The 22,468-nt window shown below is 24.1% G+C and overlaps 1 pseudogene across 1 annotated transcript; it reads left to right on the top strand.

Moving 5' to 3' along the window:
• The first annotated feature begins 10,128 nt into the window (after positions 1–10,128).
• Positions 10,129–17,953, top strand: LOC107639131 (auxin-responsive protein IAA9-like; annotated as a pseudogene). The gene is made up of 6 exons (XR_015881256.1): positions 10,129–13,737; positions 13,952–14,331; positions 14,449–14,651; positions 14,726–15,061; positions 15,623–15,698; positions 17,653–17,953. The product of XR_015881256.1 is annotated as an auxin-responsive protein IAA9-like (transcript).
• The last annotated feature ends 4,515 nt before the right edge of the window (positions 17,954–22,468 follow it).

Below are 22,468 nucleotides of genomic sequence, written 5' to 3'. Positions count from 1 at the left end.
TAACAACCAAATCTAAACCTCCTGAATAAATCTTTACCTTGTCCATCCCAAATATAAATTTTGGGATTACCCTCAAGTTCCTTCAATATAGTATCTGACACCTGATTCAAAGGCAAGAAAAAGAGAAGAGTGAGTCAGAGATAACAAATAAAATGGATAATAAATTTACATCTTCACATTTTTCTTAGGCAGCCAGGAAACTAGTGATACTATCTACTGGACTTACCACCGATGTTATTTTCTTGTGATTTTGATTAGTCATTGCTCTCCTTTAAGTAAATCTGTGATCTTAATTCTTCATTTTCGTATGGTAATACCAAACGATCGTCCAAGGCGACCTTGCTCCTTAAGGCCCCTAATTGCCAAAATCATCAGCATCATGCCAAATAATTATCAGTTTATCACACCAACATGTGTGATCATATACAAATAGCTCCTGCAGATGATCAAGGCCAATCTCATCCATACTTAGTCCAGACACAAAGGAACTGGATTTCCTTATATGATACTTCACTATCACATGTAATTGGATTATAGGTGAAAGTCATCAAAGCATCATTGAGTTTTGTTCACCATTTTCGTCGACAAATCAGCGGCCCCATTCCATAGGTGAGATTTCAAAATATAGATTTAACATATGCAAATTATGGTCTATCAGAGATAAATAGTTTGGAGTAAAAGGCTTCTTTGTAACCCAGAACAGTTGCACCAACAACAAATCCACCTACAGCACTATTGACAAGATCCCTCTTTTTCTTCTTTGCCAGAGACAAATAGATGCAAAACGGATAAAAACACATGATATATGATAGAGTTTAATGGCATCTTTTAATCTATATAACTGATTCCTCTTAATGGCATAAGACTTTGTTGTTGTTGTTCATATATCTTTTTGTTTTGATTTTTAAATGGTTTCAAATTTAAAAAAATAAAATTAAAGTTAATTGAATTTGACTAAATTAAAAAGTTTAAGGTAGTTTTTGTCCAATATAAAAAAATATTTAAAATTTTTATAAAATTAAATAAAAAATATTTTTTTATTAAAATATAAGGGTAGTTTAGTAAAGTATTAATATGATACCTATTAAAAATAAATTAATTACTAACGTAAAAAATATAATCCATGTATTGTGATCTAATTTATTCACATTTTTATTAATATATATGAATTTATCATTGTATTAAAGTAAACATTGGTTTACATTTTACTAGTATTAAATGGAGAATAAGAGACTACAATATTTACATTATACGTATAAAAGAATAAATAAGTTTTTTATTACAAAATATATCTAATGATGAAAAAATTCAATTTAATATTAGTTAGAAATTAGATTCCTTAGAACAAAATTATCTCTGTTTGGTAAAACTACTAAAGAGCAGTTTTGTTAAATAAATTTAATATTTAGTTAATATTGAATTAATTTATATTTTTTATGATTATATTGTTTAGAAATGTAATATTTATATGTTAAAAATCTTAATTTATTCTAAATATATTTTTTATTTTTAATATTAGAATTAAAAAAACAGAAAAATGTATATATTGTCTATCGTGAAAAAATTTAATAGAAATTAATTTAAAAATAGAATAAAAAGTCGTGTTATTTAAGTATATTGGTGCATGGTATGTTATCTATATATATGAATTTGCATGTTCAATGACCTGCAAATTACAAGTCACGTTTTGAATGAAAAAAAAAATTGCTACAAAAAACGTAAGTTACGTTTGACATGGAAGGAGAAGCAAATGCCGAAACGTGTCTCATATCCCCTGCATGCAGATAAGACCGGTGTTTGACTAACTTGGAATTGCCCAAATACGACCTGCGTTTGACAGGTGGACAGAAGCAAATTGCAACTTGCGATTGGCAGAAAATTAAGTTATATGTCTGACACGTGTTGTAGGAGAAATATGAAAGGGGGGCTTTATATATCGCAAAATGTAAATTCCAGAGAAGAAAGTGTGGTTGTTTCACTTTAGTGAGGGTTTTAGTATTTTGATTTACAAGAGAGAAAGGGTTTCAGGGTTTGGTTGTAAGGGAAGGAAAAGAAGAATAACAGCAATGAGAAGGAGTAAAATTAGAAGAAAAAAATTATTCGTAATTTTACACTACTTTAAAAATATATAATTAAATACTTGGATCATCTTTAATAGATAAATGTTTTGTTATATTATTATGATGAATAAATTTATTTATTTATATTTTTTTATTTATGTTTTAACTGTTAATTTATTATTATTATTATTATTATTATTATTATTATTATTATAATGCTATTTATTATGACAATAATTTATTATTATTAATATGCGAATAATAATATTTATTATTCGAAAGAGTTCAATGATAATTATTATAATAATAATAATAATAATAATAATAATAATAATAATAATAATAATATTATTATTATTATTATTATTATTATTATTATTATTATATTAGTATTAGTGTTGTGACCGTTATTGTTGTGGCTAATTATTAATATTATTATTAATGTTATTATTAACATTAATTATTGTTATCAATTAATATTTATAAATTATTTTTTTTTTGCAGGCGATTAGGAATTTGTTGTCCAGAAAATTTGATCCGCTAAAAATCTTTAACGAGATATCTACAACGGTGCTAGTATTAATTATTAACTGGGTTTCATTATGTTTTGCGAGAAGGCAAAATGAGATGCCATTCTGCATTCCTTAGTGCTTTGGTAGAATGATAGAGGTCTAAAACCCACACGTTTCACCTTTCAGTCGACGAAATGATTGTAACATTGGAAGAACAGACAACAGTCACCAATTCTTGGTGAAGAATTATTTCACTTGTTTTGGTCGGTTGCCCGATCCGGACGATCACGTATTGGGTAAGGTAAATCTTGCATGGGTCCGGCGGTGTAGAGACACAAACCGCGTGGCACGCATGAGTCCATCTAGCGGTACGTCCGAACTCACATTTTCTGCGTACTTGAAATAGTTGTATTTTTAGATAAGTTGACCAATTCTTTGAACTCGAAGTTTTTGCCTCTACTTCGAGATTCTCACCGCAGTCCACTATACAATTGGGGAAAACTAGTTTGACACATCTGTACACGTAGTTGTGTCATGCATCACGATACAACTGTAAAGAGATAATGGCCCCTCGTTCTGCTTTTTGTTTGGGCGTGGGAGCGTATACCATTCCTGGCACCTATTTCTCGCAATGAGCTCGCCGATGTTGGTGTTCTACTTGCGCGCCGGTATTGGTTATCGTTATTATTATTATTATTATATTTTGAATTATATTGACTTGCTTGTTTATAGTATTTTTCTTTTAATTTGATAATACGATGAACTTGTTTAAATTTATATTTATCTTGTATGAAAATATGTTTATTTTACAATGGAAAAATCTAAAAAAAATTATTGTTTTACCTTACTTATGGATTTATAGGTGGATTTTTTGTCTGTATTCAGAGTTGGAAATGCTTTCCAGGCTCCAATTATCGACGAAAAATCTGACAATAGTTACCGACGAAAAATCTGTCAAAAATTGGACGGTTTAAGTGAAATAGAAGTGACGATTGTCGAGGAAAAATCTGTTGGTAATGGAAAAAAATCTGTCAAAAAATCTGACTATTTTTTAGAGAAAGGGGACCATTACAGAGAAAAGTTCTGTCGGTAATGGAAAAAACTGTCAATAAATTACTGACGGAAAAAATATCCGTCGGTAAGTAATTTTCGACGAGACTTTTACAGAAGGACAAAATATGTCTGTAATAAAGACCAAATATGTCTGTAAATCCATCAGTAATAAGCAAGGTTGTATGTGAAACTAGTTGGTTATCTTTCTTAATGGATTCTATTGGTTTGCCGCTTCAAAAGTTTATCACTCTATTCTGTGACAACCAGTTTACCATTCACATTGCCAATAATCTCATCTTTCATGAAAGAATCAAACACATTGAAGTAGACTGCCACATTGTTTGTGAAAAGCATTTGTCAGGTCTCATTCATCTTATGCAATTCGTTCTAAAGACCAATTTACTGATTTTCTTACTAATGTTTTCAAGTTAAGATTGTTAGATTTATACCATCATTGGAAGTTTATTGGAAATTATCAAAATAAGAAGAATCAATTTTTCTCCCTCTCTCAACTTTCACTCTTTCTCTCTTTTTTTGTTCTTTAAACCATTAACATTACAGTTTGAATAGTTTAGAACATGAGATTTTCTTCAAACCATTAAAAAAAAATTAATACAAAAACGTACCTAAATTTATAAAAATAATTGAAGAGTTGGTGATCCAAATATTAACATTAATAAATTATCTAAAACTCAAATAAAATAAAATGTTTAAATTTATTTTTATTAGGTCCAAATCAAAACAATAATAAATTATTCTATTTAACATTTAAACAATAAATAAAATCGTTCATATATAAATTATATATAAAATAGCGAATATAATTATAATTAATTATATATATGCATAAGTCTAAAAAAAATAGAATTACAATTTTTTAACATCTTTTATTAGAATATATTTAGAATATTATATATATAATATCTGAGTATATTTTGAACTAATATTATGTTTTTTAGTTTAATATTAGATTAATTTCATCATTATAATTATATTATAGTACAAGCCAAAAGAAGAATTTGTTGGGCTTCCTTTTGATTATATTTATACATATTTATTTCTCTAACGAATACATCTTTGTGTATATATAGTATATATACGTCAATGTTTTCCTTTTCAAATAAAGTTATCCTGATTATGGGTCAAAATTATTTTTGCCTTTAATTTTTCTAACTCCTTTTCCTTTTTTCTGATTGGGGCCTCACTAACAAAGTCGTCTCATCTACTTTGAGGAGGATCAAAAGTACCTCAAATAAGCCCCTCTTAGAGTGGTCCACTATTTATATATATATATATATATATATATATATATATATATATATATATATATATATATATATATATATTTTTAAAGGATCATTTAATTTATTTTGTTCCTACCCCAAGGCATGGTAAAACAATTATAATCACAAAACATGCAGATATTATATTTTTGTGGATTATGACGTTCAAGCATTACCTTTTTTTTTCCATCACATTGTGATTGCTTCATATCTAAAGGAATCATAATATTTAAGGTAAAATTATTGTTTAATTGCTCATCATTTTTTTTATTGTATTTTATATATTGAGAGAGTTCAAAATACAATATAAATTGTGAATGTTAAGCCTAGGCTTTGTCCATTTCTGGTTTCATATTTTATTTTCGTGTCTTTGATATATGTTATATAATATTATAATCTATCCACTGATATAGGTTATATATATTGAGTTTTAGGGTGTTAATGTATAATTATTTATATGTTTCTATCTGATAGGTTAGATTTTTATAATAAATAATTTTATAACATAATATTAACATTTTTATAATTAAAAAATCTAATATTTATTTCTTATTTTCTCAAAAATAAATTTAAGATAACACAAACAAAAGAAAAAAAATTATGCAAAGATTTACTACGTACGTACTCAAATCCCAAAAAAACAAAATAATAAATACAACAACAATAAAAAAAAAATCTTGCGTAAAGGTGCATAAATGATTTCATGATATGGATATCTGTCGATTTGAATATTAGCATTCACTTACATGTGTTATTTCATTAAAGAATTAGATTAAGACTTAATCAGTAAATTAATCTCTCAAAACATATATACACACACAAATACACCAGTTTAGTATCTGGAAAGTTTATAACATCAACTTTGTCCCTAGCCAATAATATATATAACACATTATTTTAGTTTTTTACAAAAATGTAACTTTAATTTAATTACAAAAATATATACATCACAGTCATTTAGTCGTTATAAAGTATTAAAGAATATCTACTTTTTTATATTATTTTTTTCTACAATTTTATCTGTTTGTGAATATTATTTAAAAATCTTTTTTTTCTTGCTCTCTTGACTTTTGAATATTGTATTTATTTTTTTATTAAATAAAATATTATTATTATTTTTAGAAAAAAATATTAAAGAATATCATGCATTGTTTAGGAACTAATCAAATTGAAAAATTTTAGAGTTTGAATTGATGTCATAAATCTTCCGGTAACTAAAATGACTCATATTAATTTCACTTTTTGAGAAATGAACTGTTAATTTATTTTTAAACTATTTGGTTGGTTGTTCTCTAAATCTTTTTTGATAAATTAAAAAAATTAAATAGGTTCATATATTTAAAAAATTTGTAATTAAAACTCTAAATTAAAAAGATATTTTTTTATTTTTCTAATACTTTTGTTCTGATTATTATATTATCTTTGTCCCTATTGAAATTTATGTTAAAAGAAATTTTATATTAATTATTAAATTTAATATGAAACAATATTTATCTTATTATAAGTATCAAAACTAAAAATAAATAAATAAACAAACTTAACATTAATAAATATTGATTATATATTTTTTAAAGCTAACCAAATAATTAATTATTAAATTAAAACTTAATTTTCTAAACATAAGTGAAATTATTAGTTTTGTTTTCATAAATTTTGTTAGCTTAGGCAAACTCATTTGAATTGATGGAATCATTCTTCTCCGAAGTTGAAGAATCTGTTTTATGTGTATTGTCATAAGTTATATTTAGAGATTGTAATTTTGATCCTTACCATATTAGCTTTAGAGAAAATGGGATAGAATCAAATGGTTCTTTTAACATCTCTATTATTCTTTTTACTATTTTATTTTTTAAAAATTTTGCGTAAAAAAAAAAGATAAATTAAATTTTTATAATTTATTCTATTTTATATTTAACTTATATTATTATTAAATAAATATAAAAATATTAAAAAATGTTAGGAGGTTAATATGGTTTAATAATATTATTAGCAAACACTTTAGATTAATAATGCTTTATTTTTATGCTATTAAGATTTAAGATTTAGGTTTAGAATTTAGTATTAATCAAGTGTTTGTTAAAAATAAATTTTATTAATTATGTAGTATATTCCGGCATAAGAGGCTAATATATTAATAAAAATAATAGAAAATTAGTTAGTATTATTTTAAATATAATATAAATGTAAAGAAAAATATTATTCACCGACATTTCTCTTTTTAATTTGATGTTTAAAATTAAAAGACTTTTAATTTAGTCCCTACATTTAAGTCTAAACAACGAAAATCATTAAATTTTAAAATAAAAATTACAAAATAATCAATTTTATATACTTTAATATTTTTATTATCACTATTTGAGTTTTATTTTTAAATTAATATACTAAGATATTTTAATTTGTTATTGTTTATTAAAATCTTTTATTCATTATTTATTTAAATCTAGAAAATACAAGAGTACTTATACATTAAAATTAATGCTAATTAAGTCTAATACATTTTTATATAAAGTTATTATTATAATTGAGAATTGGTGAGTCTAATTTAACTTTACTTATGAGCTAGATGAAAAATGTCTCATATTTATAATTTTTTTAGAAATATTCCAAAAATGATCATGTAAAGTATGAACATTTATAAATAAGTGGTCTAATAATAAATTGAGAGAGCCTAACTCAACTCAAAAAATTTTATGAAAAATATCTTATATAGATAAATTATTAATCATACCAGTATTTTTATAGAATATAAAATATAAGAAGATTAGTTCTTTTAAAAGTTTCAAAAACTTAAAAATAAATTATAAATTATTAATTATCTCAAAGGTACCAGTATTTTTATAGAATATAAAATATAACTTTGAGAATAAAATTATAATCGAAATAAATTATCATAAAAAATATAACTTTTTACAATAATAAAGTTTAGAAAAAAAATTAGTAATTTCTATTTAAAAAAAAAACTAAAATAGACAATATAATTATTAAAATAAAATGATGTAAATTATTATAGGATTTTATTTATTAAAATGTGTAATTTATAACATTTTTACCAAAATATATCTTATCTCTTATTTCGTTTATACTGAATGGAGTATATTTTGATAAAAAAAATACAAATTATATACTCTGGTAAATTTTATTTTATTTACTTAAAAAAATCTAATCATTATATTCATAGAAATAGGTATATAAAAATTAATTTAAAAATATAAAAACTTGAGTATATAATATAAAATTAATTAAATAAAAATATTAAAAAATAATTAATACCTAAATCTATCATATTATTAAAAATAATTACATATAAAATTACTAAATTTTTTTTATTTTATCAAGTACATATTCCATATATATGCTTCTTCAAAATCTTAAAAAACTAAGGCCACTATTACCTTTTTTTAGATCCGTGCCTAGTGTCTATATCTCAATAGTCTGTGCTAAACAAATATGATCTTCTTCTTCTTCATTTAGTTCTCTCTTCTTCCACTCTATCTTTCAATATTAGCCTCTTCTTCTTCTTCTTCAGCACAAGTAAGTAAAACTCCTAACTATTCACCTCCTAAGGTTTTTTTTTTTTTTTTTATGTTGCTTCATGGACTTTTCATTGAAACCCTTCTGCAATTCTCTGTGTCCCTTTGCTTTTCCCCTTTTTTGCTTTCAACTGGGACATGCATCTTTATTCCACTTTTTCTTAATTCCTATTTTTGTTCCAGTAATGGATGAGAAAACTCTCAAAAACTTCTTTTTTTTCTTTTTCTTTCAGTGCATTATTAACACAAAGTAGTGCTCACTAGTTTCTGTTTTTTTTATTTGTTCTTTCAACTTTTCTTCTTCACTTTCCCTTTTTATTTTCTGACCAAAACCAAACTGAGTCCGTGTTTTGTTATCTTCACTTCTGGATGATTTTATTTTATTTTATTTTCAAAAGATGAAACTGAAAAAAGAATCTGCTTTTTGTTTTTCGTCTATCTACTGAAATGTGCTTTCATGGAAGATGACTCAACCAAGAGTGAAAGACTCTGACTCATAAATTTTCATGTGAATTTTTTTTAATTTATTATTATTATTATTATTATTTATTACAGCTTGTTTTGTACTATGTTTTTAATTTTATTCCCCTTGGGTTATTTTTAGAACTTTGTCTTGTAACTTTTTCCACCGAAAAGTAATAATCTATCTATTATCTTCTATTAATCTATCTATTATTATTAATTAATATATAATAGGAGAGTAATAGTAGGTTCAATGCTTGACAAGTGTATAGCCTAATTAATCAACAAGTGTTTTATTTGAATAATTGACAAGTGTCTTGCTAATTCAAAATGATAGCAACTTTTTCACACAACTCTCACCTGTAAAAGCATTCGAAGTAAATTTGTAAATCCAAATCAGTTGCATGTTGAGCGCGTTTTTTCCCTTTTAGGATCAGAATTTGAACTTGCATTGAAACCAGAGCATGATTGAACAAATTTCAAATCAGGATATCTTTCCTTGATTTTCTCTCTCTCTTCTTCTCGCACTCTCTCTCGGATTTGTTTTCTCTATCATCTTCTTCGTCCGTATCAAGGAAGCTACCGAGCAGTGGTAGAAAGTATTCATTAAGTGAGAGTGTTGAAACAAGCGGAGAAAATGAGAGCAAGATCTGAGAGAAGATGAGGCAGACAAGGAGAACCAAGCTTCAGGAGCAGAGGCAAACAGAGCTTTCACAGTGGAGAAGAAGCTCTCATGCCAATGTCAAATATGGTTATTGCGGTATGTGTTTCTTCTACTGCTGCTCCGTCATCATTCTCTTTCACTATGTTATTCTTATTTAGAAGGCTCAACCAATTTGGATATAACTATTTAAGTTTCTTTTTTTCTGACGGTTGTCGGTTTTAGATGCACTAAACCTTGGTGCTGTCAGCGAAGAGGCAGCAGCTCAGTAGTAAGGTGGTGATGCCGGAAAGCTAACCGGTGGATATTCACTGTTTGAGATGGAAGAGAAGAATGGTGGTAGATATCTTGCCATTGAAGAAGTTATTGGCTGTGAGGCAAAGGTAAGCTTTTTTTTTTTATTTCAAAATAAAAAACTACTGAGTTTTTTTCTAATCTTCTTCTATTTTTATTTCAAAACATTTGTTTTTCTTCCTTTAGTTTGTTTCGTGTGTGTGTTTTTGGGTTTAGGTCAGATCAAATTAAAGCAGGAGTTCTTTGCAGAGGCAAGTCATTAGAGAAGTACATCTATATCTTTTTCTTATTTCTTATGACTATGGGATATAATGCACTGTTCTGAAATTCACCTAAAATTTTATTTTGATTTGTTTAAGCTGATTTGCTTCATTTTATCTTTTTGTTTTAATTTAATTGTTGTTTTTGTTGCTGAGAACGTTGCATATGGTTATGTTGTTTGCTTGCTTTATTGGTTGGTTAAACTATAAACTATAGATCTAGCATCATATGGTTATGTTACCTTAGCTTCCTAATAATTGTGGTTAACAGGTTATAGTTGTGTCCTACTTATTGATGGTTATGTTACCTTAGCTTCCTAATAATTGTGGTTAACAGGTTATAGTTGTGTCCTACTTATTGATGGAGGGAAAGAACTTTTAAGATTTTCAATTAAAAGATAAAAGAACTTCTCAATTTATGGGAAAAATATGCTCTTTTTATTCTGTGTTCTGCATTTTCTATCTGCATGGTCGTTTTTTTGCGAGGAAGAGATTCTTTTAAGATTTATGAGTGAATTTTGCACATTGATGATTTGAATAAATTGTGTACTGTAATCTTGCAATCATTGGAATTTTGACCACTTATTTTTTTGTGTATTTTGTGTATCTCTATCTGTAATTTCATGATCACATGATTCTATTATCGTTATTAAAATTATTCTCCTCTTCATTATGTTTAACCCACTTTTTTTTTAAATCAACTTTACGAACATTTGTATTTGTCCTTTGCTTTTAACTGTTATCCATTTGTTATTTTTCATAGTCTATTTCTCATCTCATTTACTGAATAGATAATGATTTAAATTATGATTATTTGGCATCTTTGCTAAAGGTAGCTAATCAAAATAATAAATCTGCATTTGATGCTAACTGCCAGCAAAAATACACCAATAAACGTAAATAACAACTTTGTTAATTTTATTTAATTAAAGAGTTTTTTATCTTAAAAAAAATATACGTAAATTTGTAGAGTTGTATCATATTGTGCAAGCTATTAAAGAAAATAGTTTTATGATAGTGTTTTTATTTTTTGATATGTTTTTTACTTCAACTTTTAAGTGCAAATTGAATTGAAATTTAATTATTTAGAAATAATTCTTTTCTTTTGAGTTGGTATTTATATTTATTTAATATTTTTTTTCTCTAATTGCTTTGCAGAGAGGTCAATAAACTTATACAACAATTCATATGTAAAAGTATTTTAAGATAGGCAATACATATTGGTATAAATGTAATTTTAGAAAATTGATTATGATTAAAAAATTTATTGTCATATAATTTGTATTGGAATATTTTTTTATAGGATATTGAAAAAGTAAATATTTTTAAATAATGTTAGTTAAAATCACATTGGAGTGTAATTTATTAATAGGATATAATTTATATATTTTTTGTATTACCTTTTTAAATTTATTTTTTACAATAAGATGATATATTTAAAAAATATAATTTATAATTACAGATTTTAAGAATATTTAATGTTAAAATTTTGTGTGTAAGTGACAATATTGATATCATATTTAACTTATGTACAAGAATATACCTAAATAAAAAAGATCATTCACATTGGATATAAGTTTATGATAGTTAAGTAGAATATATTAATGCATAATAATAATGTCTAATTCATCTAAAAAATAAAAAAAATTCATTGAAAAACGGATTTTAACAGACTTCTTTTTTAAAAATGTTTGTTAGTCTAAACAACATTTAATCAAATGATTTTTTAATATAAATATTTTATTTAAGATGGTACAAATTGTAAAAGTTTTTTTTTGATGTAGTATAAATTAATTTTTAAAGATAGAATTTTATGATTTTATTTATAAAAGAAATAAATACTCCTTTAGGTTAGTAAAATAAATAATTAAATGTCATTTAACTCACAAAATACTTATGAAATAATTGTAACTCATTAATACAAAAAATTTGTAACAAATTTATATATATAATAAGTTAAATTTAAATGTTAATAAAAATTATTAATTATCAAATAAGCAGAGACTCGAAGAACGTATAAAAATTTAATCGCATTAAAACTATTTGTTTTTCACTGCTTTACTATTTTTTTTATAATTATTAGTCTTTTTGTTGTTAATAATAATAATAATCCTTCTTATATAATAAAAAAATGATATTTAATCTCATATCTAATTGTTTATTATTTTTAATTTATTTTTTAAGATTTGTGTATGTGATGACATGATTTATATTATTACTATTTTTATAGGTAGTGTTTTTGTCTTTCTATTTTAGATATTATATAAAAATCCTCTACTAAATAATTAAACAAATAAATAAAGTTCACTATCTTATCTTGAATAATTAAACAAATAAATAAAATTCACTATTTTATCTACTATCATGACAAATAATAAATTAAATATTTTTTTATTTTATTCAAAATTTTGGTGGTAAAAGACATATTACAATGAAAGATATGATATATTTATAAATTTATTAGTAATAGATATCAAGAAATAACATATTCAGTAATTAAATTTTGTTACTCTTGCTATATGTATATCTTTTATAATAAATACTATTTTGACATTTGTATTTTCTTAACAGTTATACAAAAATTTTGTTTCCATTGTTAATTAAAAATAATTTAACTTTGTGATTAATTAATCATTTTTTATATTTTTATAAAGATATCAAAAGTGTTTAGTATACGAATAGTATTTTTTTCATGTGTTTTGTATTTTAATTAATATAATTATTTTTTATTAAAATATTAACCTCCTTTATAATAGTTAATTTTACCTTTTCATAATAGTTAATTTATCTATTTTTTAAAATTTAGTTACAATGTATTTTAAAGGTTACTATTTGAAAAAAAATTATTAACTGAATTAAACATTAATATAATAAAAGAGATTAATGATTTAATTTTTCTGTATATTAAGTAAATTAATTCTTTTAATAAATATATATTAAAATTTTTATAAACAAACTATACATAAATATAATAAAATAAATTAAGTACATGATTTACGGGTAGCACAGGTTATACACTAAAGGCTAAAAATATAAATAAATATCGTTTAGTTAGTATTTATTGTTTGTGTGGTTAGAATATAAATTATTTTTACTAAAATTTTTATTTTTTTATTGTATAAGAGTAACATACTTAAACACAAACATAATAGACACAAAAAAAAAACACAAATATAATAATTTTTATATTTAAATAGAATTTTTTAATATGAGCTAGAAAAATAATAAGATTATTTTATTCTCTATAAATATAGAATAAAATAGTTTTATACATTATATAATAAATTTTTATAAACAAAGACTTTTTTAAATTAAAAATAATAACTATTAATATTAACAAATAAATATCAATAAATTTTATAAAGGAATAGTATTCAGCCCGGGCTACGCCCAGGTTTTACACTAGTTATTACTTAATATGTGTATCTATCATTCTATCTGTGAGTCTTTGCAGCAATGAATGGCGATTCTCATTTTCTTTTTAATTTGTGTTATATTTATTTGTTTTCATTGGGTATATAAAGTTCCTAACTTTGCCTTATTGCAATTTAAGAATTTGTACTTGGCTATTGTTGTTTATTTGGAGCTTCTTTGGATCAAAGCAAAGAAAATTTGAGCAAAGGTATGATTCAATTTTCAATCTATTATTGGATTTTATGACATTGAGGTTGCTTATGAGTATTGTGGGAAAGCTGTGTTTCAATGTATTGTTTTCTCTGTTTGATTGATAAGTTTGAAGGCTGTGGAGTGTAGTGCAAGATTCTGTTTAGTCAAAATGATCTGTTATTCTGTTTGTTTCATGAACCATTTCGAATGCTGTTTTTGTTGTTTGATAGGGAAAACACAAAATTTAGGAACTTCTTGGTTTGAATTTTGATGTCACCGCCGGTATTTAGCATAGCGGGGAAGGAGGAGGGCAAAAGCAATGTCACTTTGTTGGTTTCGTCGACTGCCATGGAATGTGCTCACATGGAGAGCTCTGAGTTGAAAGTGCGCAACTACATGGAATTGTCTGGTTGTTCTTCTGCTGACAGCTCGGTTTCGCCCTTACCGGACGAGCATAAAAGTAATCTGAACCTGAAAGCTACCGAGAGAGATTCTGATCATTGCTTAAGAAGCTCAACTCAGTTTGATGAGAAACCTCTTTTCCCCTGCAAAGGCTGCTGTTTTGGGTAACAAAAGAGGATTCTTAGATGTAATGAATGGGTTCCAGAAGGTAAATGTCAATTTAGTCTGAGGAAATATCCTTTTTAACTATGATCTTTGGGTACTTAAAGTAATTGCAATCTTGTTTTTAGTATGTGTAAGACTGTAACATGCTCTGATCATGCAGGGGAATTTTTTATCTAATTCAGAAGTGAATACAATTCTGTCGCCAAGGCCTTCTTCTAAAACCTGGTTCTCTGCTTGAGAGTCTTGGGGTTCAACAAGCCAAAATGAAAGAAGTTTCGACAACAAGAAGCCTCATGCTTTCAATGAGAGCAGACCCAGTCTTAATGGTTCTGCGAATAATAATAGCAGTGCACCAGCTACCAAGTAAGTAGAATAATCGAAAGTTTGAGCATACCTGTGGAAATGATTTCTGAATTCTGATATTCCTCGTGCGACAGGGCGGGTCGAAAAAGATGGACAACCGGGGTCCGGTCCACTGTTTGTCAAGGTCAGCTTGGAGGGTGCTCCCTATTTAAGGAAAGTGGACTTGAAGAATTACTCTACATACCCGGAACTATGTTCCGCGGTTTTACTATAAGTAAGGAAGAATTCGTTTGATGCAAGAAAACTTAGTTTGCCTGGATCCAGTTACTGCTTGTTTCGGTATGATTTCAGGTCAATGCGGATCTTACGGGACTCTGGGAAAAGAGTTGCTTAATGAAACCAAGCTGAAGGATCTTCTTCATGGGTTAGAATATGTTCTTACCTATGAAGTCAAAGATAATGATTCCATGGTATATATAGTTTGCAATTTAATTTTCAGTATTTTTATTTTTAAATTTCGTTAAAAAAAATAGATGTGAAAATAAAAAATATTAATTTATTATTTTTACTTTTTTTTCCTTCAGAAAATTTAAAAAATAAAAAATTAGAAAAATAAAAATGCAAACAAAAAAATTGCCTGAAATATTAAATTCCCAGGCCACTTTAGTAATATTTTCATTTTAAGTTCTTGAAACCCTTTTTAGATAGGAAAATTATAAGGTACAGAGATCAGTATACATATATTCAATTTTAATCACAAAAATGGCGACACTTAGTTTTCCTCTAGTGCAATGAGAAGTAGTTTCACAAATGTGCCTTTCATCCCTTACTAAATGTATTATTTCTATACTTGGAAGGAAAAAAAAAGAATTTATACTAAGAATCTGCATTGATAAATGCAACATAACCACTAGTTCATTGTGCCTTTTCACCCTAAGATATACACATCATTTTCATTATCATGTGCGATGCACGGGCTCATTCACTAGTTAAATATGAAATAATAAAAATGAGTAACAATTTGGTGGCAGGTATGGTATTGAGGAGCAAGAATATACTGTTACAGAAAGACATTAACTGGCCACCGGTGGCTTCCCTGGACCACAGGTAATCCAACTTTCTTTTCCTTTTTTTTTTAAATTTTTTTAATCTCCTTTTTTGATTAACTTTTTTAACCCTTTTTTGTTTTTCTTTCTCTTTGAGTTTGTCTCAATTTAAGCTAGGCTTGCATCTATTACTGCATTTTATGTTGCCTCAAATTGCCAACTCTTAGTAATTTGTTGTCTTTACCCAATTGTCCACTCATGTGTGGATTGAATTTTCCTTAATTTATTTCATTAATAGTCAATACCTATGACTATGATCAAAGATTACATTTATCATTCACCTACCGCATATATATTTTAATTTATGAGTGTTTATCAACCTTTTTTTTTTATTTTTTACACAATATCGAGTACAATAAAAAAGTATTTATAATATTTAATTATTTAAAAAGCATACTTGGATAAACAATTTTGTAATTAATTCTTGATTTGATTTTTTTAACTACTGTGTTTGATACTATGAACCAGAAGAAATTAATAAAAAATTGTCTGGTAGGAATCTCAATTCTTGAAACCACACATGAAAAGTATAATTATAATATAGGAAGCTTTTCACCTGTTTCTGAGTACTCTTTGGAACATGACTATTTCATTGTTTGTAACCAACCAGATTTAATATAAAAAAAAGAATACAAATGGTCTAGATTTAAGAAAAAAAAAATTTGTGGACATTCACAAAGAAAGTGTATGGTGGACATGCAACCTTACATCCTTTGGATAGTTTATTTCACTTGAAAATGTCTTTTTTATTCAAAGTAGCTTCAAGTTAGTTTGAGTAGATATATATTAAAACTGTATCACTGAGTGAGTTAAGCTGATGATTTTGTTGTAAGATTTCTATTCTTTTCTAAAAAATGAGCTTACATATTTGCTTAATAAAAAAAAATTGCTAAATAGAAAATGATACTCTACTAGTAAGACAAGTGTTATTAATTTGTTTTATTGGAAAAAAATAAATATGATATATTAACTGGAATTGTCACAAAATATATTTTTAATTTAATTAATTGAATGTAAAATGAGTTAAAAAAATATATTTTCTTTAAATCTACTTAATATACTAAAACTGGGTTTTCTTCCAACCAATGAAGGTGAGGTGTCGATCCCTCGTGACTCCATTTTTCCTCCAAAATGAATGCATTTTTTTCTATTCTAAATTATTTTATAAAAATATCTTTATTATAATTATATTATAATTAATATTTAATGAATAATACATAATTATACTAATTTAGAAACATATCTTCATTATAATTATATCAAATCAATATTTAATGCATTATTAAACTACTTATCAATTATATATTAATTGAAAATATTTTTAATCATTTTAATAATAATAATAATAATAACAATAATAATAATATATGATAATGAAATGATAATAGCACTGGTCATGGTAATCATGATAAGAATATTTGATTCTAATCATAAAATGATCAAATCTTATGATATTAATAAGGCACATTGATTTTAAATATTTTTAGTTATTTTAATTATATTAATTTTAAAAATATTGATACATTTCTAATTTTTCTTTATTATCTAATAATAATAATAATAATAATAATAATAACTTAAAAAATTCGTATATAAACTATTTCAATTATCTGTGTATTATTATTAATTCAATTAATTATTTCAACTAATTAATTCAATCAATTATTTCTTAATTTATTTTTTTGAATTCAATAAATCAAATAAAATCAATTATACTAATTGTTTTTATCAACTAATTGATTTGATTAATTCTTAAAAATATTTTTATTTTATTTATTTAAATACATGAGTTATAACTAGTTGGTTATTTAACTTTATTAGGATAAATATCAAATTCTATTTCTAATATAAAAATACAAAATTTTATTCCTTCTATTTTTATTTTACCACTGTAAAAGACCATATATGCTAGAAGAAAATATCATTTGTTTACCAATTACTCTTTCATTGTGTAGCTTTTACAACAATTCTTTTTCTTCCTATGAGGCGTCGTCGCAAGAAGGCAACTATCGTAGACACAAACCACCACACACTCTCTAACTCCCGTGCTCATCATTCAGAGCAATATATGATATGTTATCGTGTATGCATAAATAAAAAAAATTCGTATTTAAACTTAAGTCATTTACCTGTTTGTGTAGTATATTGTAGTGTAAAATTACTTTCAATTTGTGTTGTACAATGATATTATGGTCTAATTTCAGCTTTTACTTTAGAATTGTATTATGATTTTATTTCATCATTTTCTCTTAGATATCAAGTTGACGTATTTTTATTTATTATTATTGAAACGGATGTGATATGAAATTTATATAAAAAAAACTCTCACTGAATTTATTTTATTGTAGTCTTCTATCTCTTTTATTTCATTTTGTTTTCTTCTTATTCATTTTATTTTTTAAATATCATATAATTTATTATAATTTATACCAATTAATTAATTAGAATTCATTATATCATTTAGTTTGATTTATTAATTTATAATATGCATGATAAAATAGATCATTTGTTACTTATAACGTTAATTCTTCTAAAATCTAAATCTGAATAATTATATTTTTACTTTTTGTTATGAACAAAATATTATTAATAATATAATTAACCACTCATACTTTTAATCAAAGTGTTTGGATGATTTTTATATTTACTAATATTAATTGTTGATTTTTTTTCGTAAATAAATTGTATTATAATTTTATGTTAGTTCATAATTGATTAATGATTGATGTTCATGAAGTTATGTTACTCTAAATTTTATATTTTACAAATATTTTATTTAAATGTAAATTTTTAAACATAAAAATATATTTTTTTAATAATATCATATTTTTACCTTTTTTTTAATTATTCTAAATAAATATTTTATCGAATACTAATTAAAGTCATCCTTCCATTTGTTTTTACTAATCTATTATCTAACTATTATATAAAATTAAAATCGTATTAATAAATTTAATATTAAAGTTAATTTGACTTTTTATTTAGAGCGTTTTTCGATTTGTTTAATCTAATCAACCAAAACTATTCAATTATGAATAGTCACTTCTATCTTATTTTAAATTATTGACTAATTAAAATTACTAAAATTTAATAATAATATTTTATTTTATATTTTTATATTTAGTCCAATCCATCTAAGCTATATAATAATCACTTTAATTTTTATATTTTATAATGTAATACTACATATAGTAATAGTAAAATAACATAGTAAATTGTATGTTTTAATATTAAATATAAAATTAATACATAAAAAAATTTACTTAATATACTAAAATTGAATTTTTTTCCAATTAATGAAAGTGAGGTGTCAATTCCTCATGAATTTATTTTTTCTCCAAAATGAAAGTATTATTCTTTTTTCAAAATTTATTTTATAAAAATATCTTTATTATAATTATATTACAATTAACATTTAATGAATAATGTATAATTATACTAATTTAGGAAAATATCTTTATTATAATTATATAAAATCAATATTTAATACATTATCAACTAATGAAAGTGAGGTATCAATACATTATTAAACTAATTATCAATCATTAATATTTTTAATTATTCAAATTATATTAATTGATATAGTTCTAATTCTCATTCATGTGTAATAATTTTATTAGTAGATAATTGGTACACACATTAATGATGACTCATTTAATTTGATATCAATAATAATAATAATAATAATAATAATAATAATAATAATAATAGAAAAGGTATATATGGTACATGCATTGTATTTTAAAAAAGTAAAACATATTTTAAAAAGGATTGAAGTATCAATAATAAATTGTGATTGATCAATATTAATAATTAATTTTTATAATTATTTTTATCTACTAAAAATGACATATAGTATTTCTTTTGTGGTATAAAAAGGCTGTGATTTATAACATTTTTGTGAAATTATATTGCATGGACACAAGATCAATTATTTAACAAATTGAATTTTAATTAATATATTTTATTTTCTACTCCTATTTTTATTCATTAATTATTTTACTTTTTATATTTATAGTAAATATTGAATTAAAAAAAAATAATATTGATTGTTATATATTTTCTTTATTTAGAGTCATAATTAAATTTGATATAATTGTAGCAAGTATTTACAATTAATAATAACATGATACTATAATTTTAAGTTGTATAATATAATAAAAAAGAACGTAGCAATTTATATCTGCTTCCAATATAGCAATAATATTATATATATTTATATATCTCCTCTTTTAGCTCTTTTCTAAAAATATTGGCATATAATTAATGTAGATAACATATATATTTAGTAAGTATTTTCATTGATTAATCATAATGGTTAATAAAATATAATGGCATAATTTTCATCTAATTGTAGCAAGTATCTTTATTAAAAATATTGGCTAATTATTACCGTGTATAATTAATTAGGGATGAACGCGGATCGGATCGGATCGGATATGGTCAAAATTTCTATCCAATCCGCACTAAAATCATTGGATCGGATCTAATATCCGCAGTTTTTTAGCTTGGATCCGATCCGATCCAATTCGCACATTTACGGATTGGATCGGATATCAGATATATCCGCAAAACTCAAAAATATTTTTAAAAGCTTATTTTTATTAAAAAAATATCAATAAAATTTATTTTTTCTATTTTTTTAAATATGGTTACTCTTAAAATAATATAAACATATTTTTTTTAAATAATAAATTAAAATAATATAACATATATGATAATTATTAGTTGAAATAAAACATAAAAAGAATATTTACTTATTTATTTCTTTATTTTTGCGGATACGCGGATATGCGGATACCAACACAAAATCCGCAATTCGATTCGATTAGTGTGCGAATCTGATCCGATCCGATCTGATAACGTTGCGGATCGAATCCATATCTGCAATTTTTGGTTCAAATTCGAATAAACACCGCGGATATGCAGATCAGATACGATCTATGAACACCCCTATAGTAATAGTGAATTTTTATAATTATTTATCATTTAGAAAATTCATAATTCAGACATTAGACATTGTTCTTTTTCTATTTTTTATTTTTCATACCTAATGGCTGCTAGCTACGATTCTATCAATAGTATTATCTATGGTAGATTATGTGATGAAAAAGTTTGAAAAATAAAGGAAAAAATTATAAAGTTATGGAAAGTCTCATCCAAATTTGACAAGAGTAAGACGGCTTACATAGAAATAGTTCTAATAGATGTTAAAGTTAGTCGATTATTTTTCATGATTGTTTCAAGTGATGTTAGGTCCAATTTATAAATATTTTTTGTTTGTATTTTAAATTTATTTTATAAGTAAACCATTGCAATCAAAGACAGTGCCATTTAATAGCTTTATAAGTGCTAATAGTTTTTATATTTAATTTATTTTATAGTGTGATAAAATTAATTTTTCAATCAAGAATTATTTGGCAAAGATGTTTGAGAATAAACTGATTGAGGGGAAGGTCTATGTCTTCTCAGATTTTGTGATTGAGGAATCAAGTGAAATTTATATTCCGACTGCACATGTATGTAGAATAATTTTTAAGAAAGAGTCACGTATAATAAATACGGTCGATGATCGTAAAATTCTTGACAATCATTTCAATTTTCTTGCTTATGCTAATATATTGAAACAAACAAACAAATGAACAATCCAACTTATTTGGTAAGTATTTAATTTGTATTAATCTACACAAAACTGTTTTTTTTATTTTAATTTTTGCAAAGAAATCATATAATAGCATCATTTTATCGATAACATAAATTTTAATAGTTTATTTATGCAAATGTTTAAAATTGTATTGCGACTTTTTTAAAGGTATATTCTTTTATTAATATATTGTTAGTTTTATCGTTTAATATAAAATAAATTGATAAAATTTTTTTAATTTATAAGTAATTTATTATGTTATTCATTTATTTGTCCTTAATTTAATGCTTTTAATTTTTTTCAATTAAATGTTATTGGACATTTGACTGAAAAAAAATAAGCTTATATCATGATAAAAAATAGGAAGAAGTAACCATTACATTGTGGTTGATCTTCGTGATTTAGAGCATGTGAAATTTTAATATTTCACAATAAGATTTTGTTTTGTAACAATTATCTATACATATGCAAAATATTTTATCTTTTTTATTATATATTACTACTCATTTCTCTTAATTCTTGCTTTTATTTAGAAATAAGGAAAAATAAGGTGCATACTGTGAGATCAATTTACAATCCAATTATTCAATTATCTACGTGATGATCACCAAACAATCGAATACATACTTATTCTCCAATTTGCAAAATTTAACAAAGGCATTGATAAGCATATTGGTTTACCTTTTATTTAACATATTTATTTATGTTATATTTGTAATCATATTATATCTATTTTTACGAATATATCTTTTTAGAAAATACTCTTAGTATTAGCATATGGTGTATTAAATAAATATTAGTGGTTTTAAATTATGCAAATGTTTAAAATTGTATTGCGACTTTTTTAAAGGTATATCATTTTATTAATATATTGTTAGTTTTATAGTTTAATATAAAATAAATTGATAAAAAATTTTTAATTTATAAGTAATTTGTTATGTTATTTATTTATTTGCCCTTAATTTAATACTTTTAATTCATTTTTTTTCAATTAGATGTTATTGGACTCTTGACCGAAAAAGAAGAGCTTATATCATGATCAATATTTCACAATAAGATTTTGTTTTGTAATAATTATCTATAGATATGCAAAATATTTTATCTTTTTCATTATATATTATTACTTA

The sequence above is a fragment of the Arachis ipaensis genome, chromosome B4 (genome assembly GCF_059453495.1).
Source record: "Arachis ipaensis isolate K30076 ecotype BB chromosome B4, ASM5945349v1, whole genome shotgun sequence".
Lineage (NCBI taxonomy): Eukaryota > Viridiplantae > Streptophyta > Magnoliopsida > Fabales > Fabaceae > Arachis > Arachis ipaensis.
The sequence above is the reverse complement of the archived record's forward strand: the minus strand, read 5'-3'. Positions and strand labels throughout refer to the sequence as shown.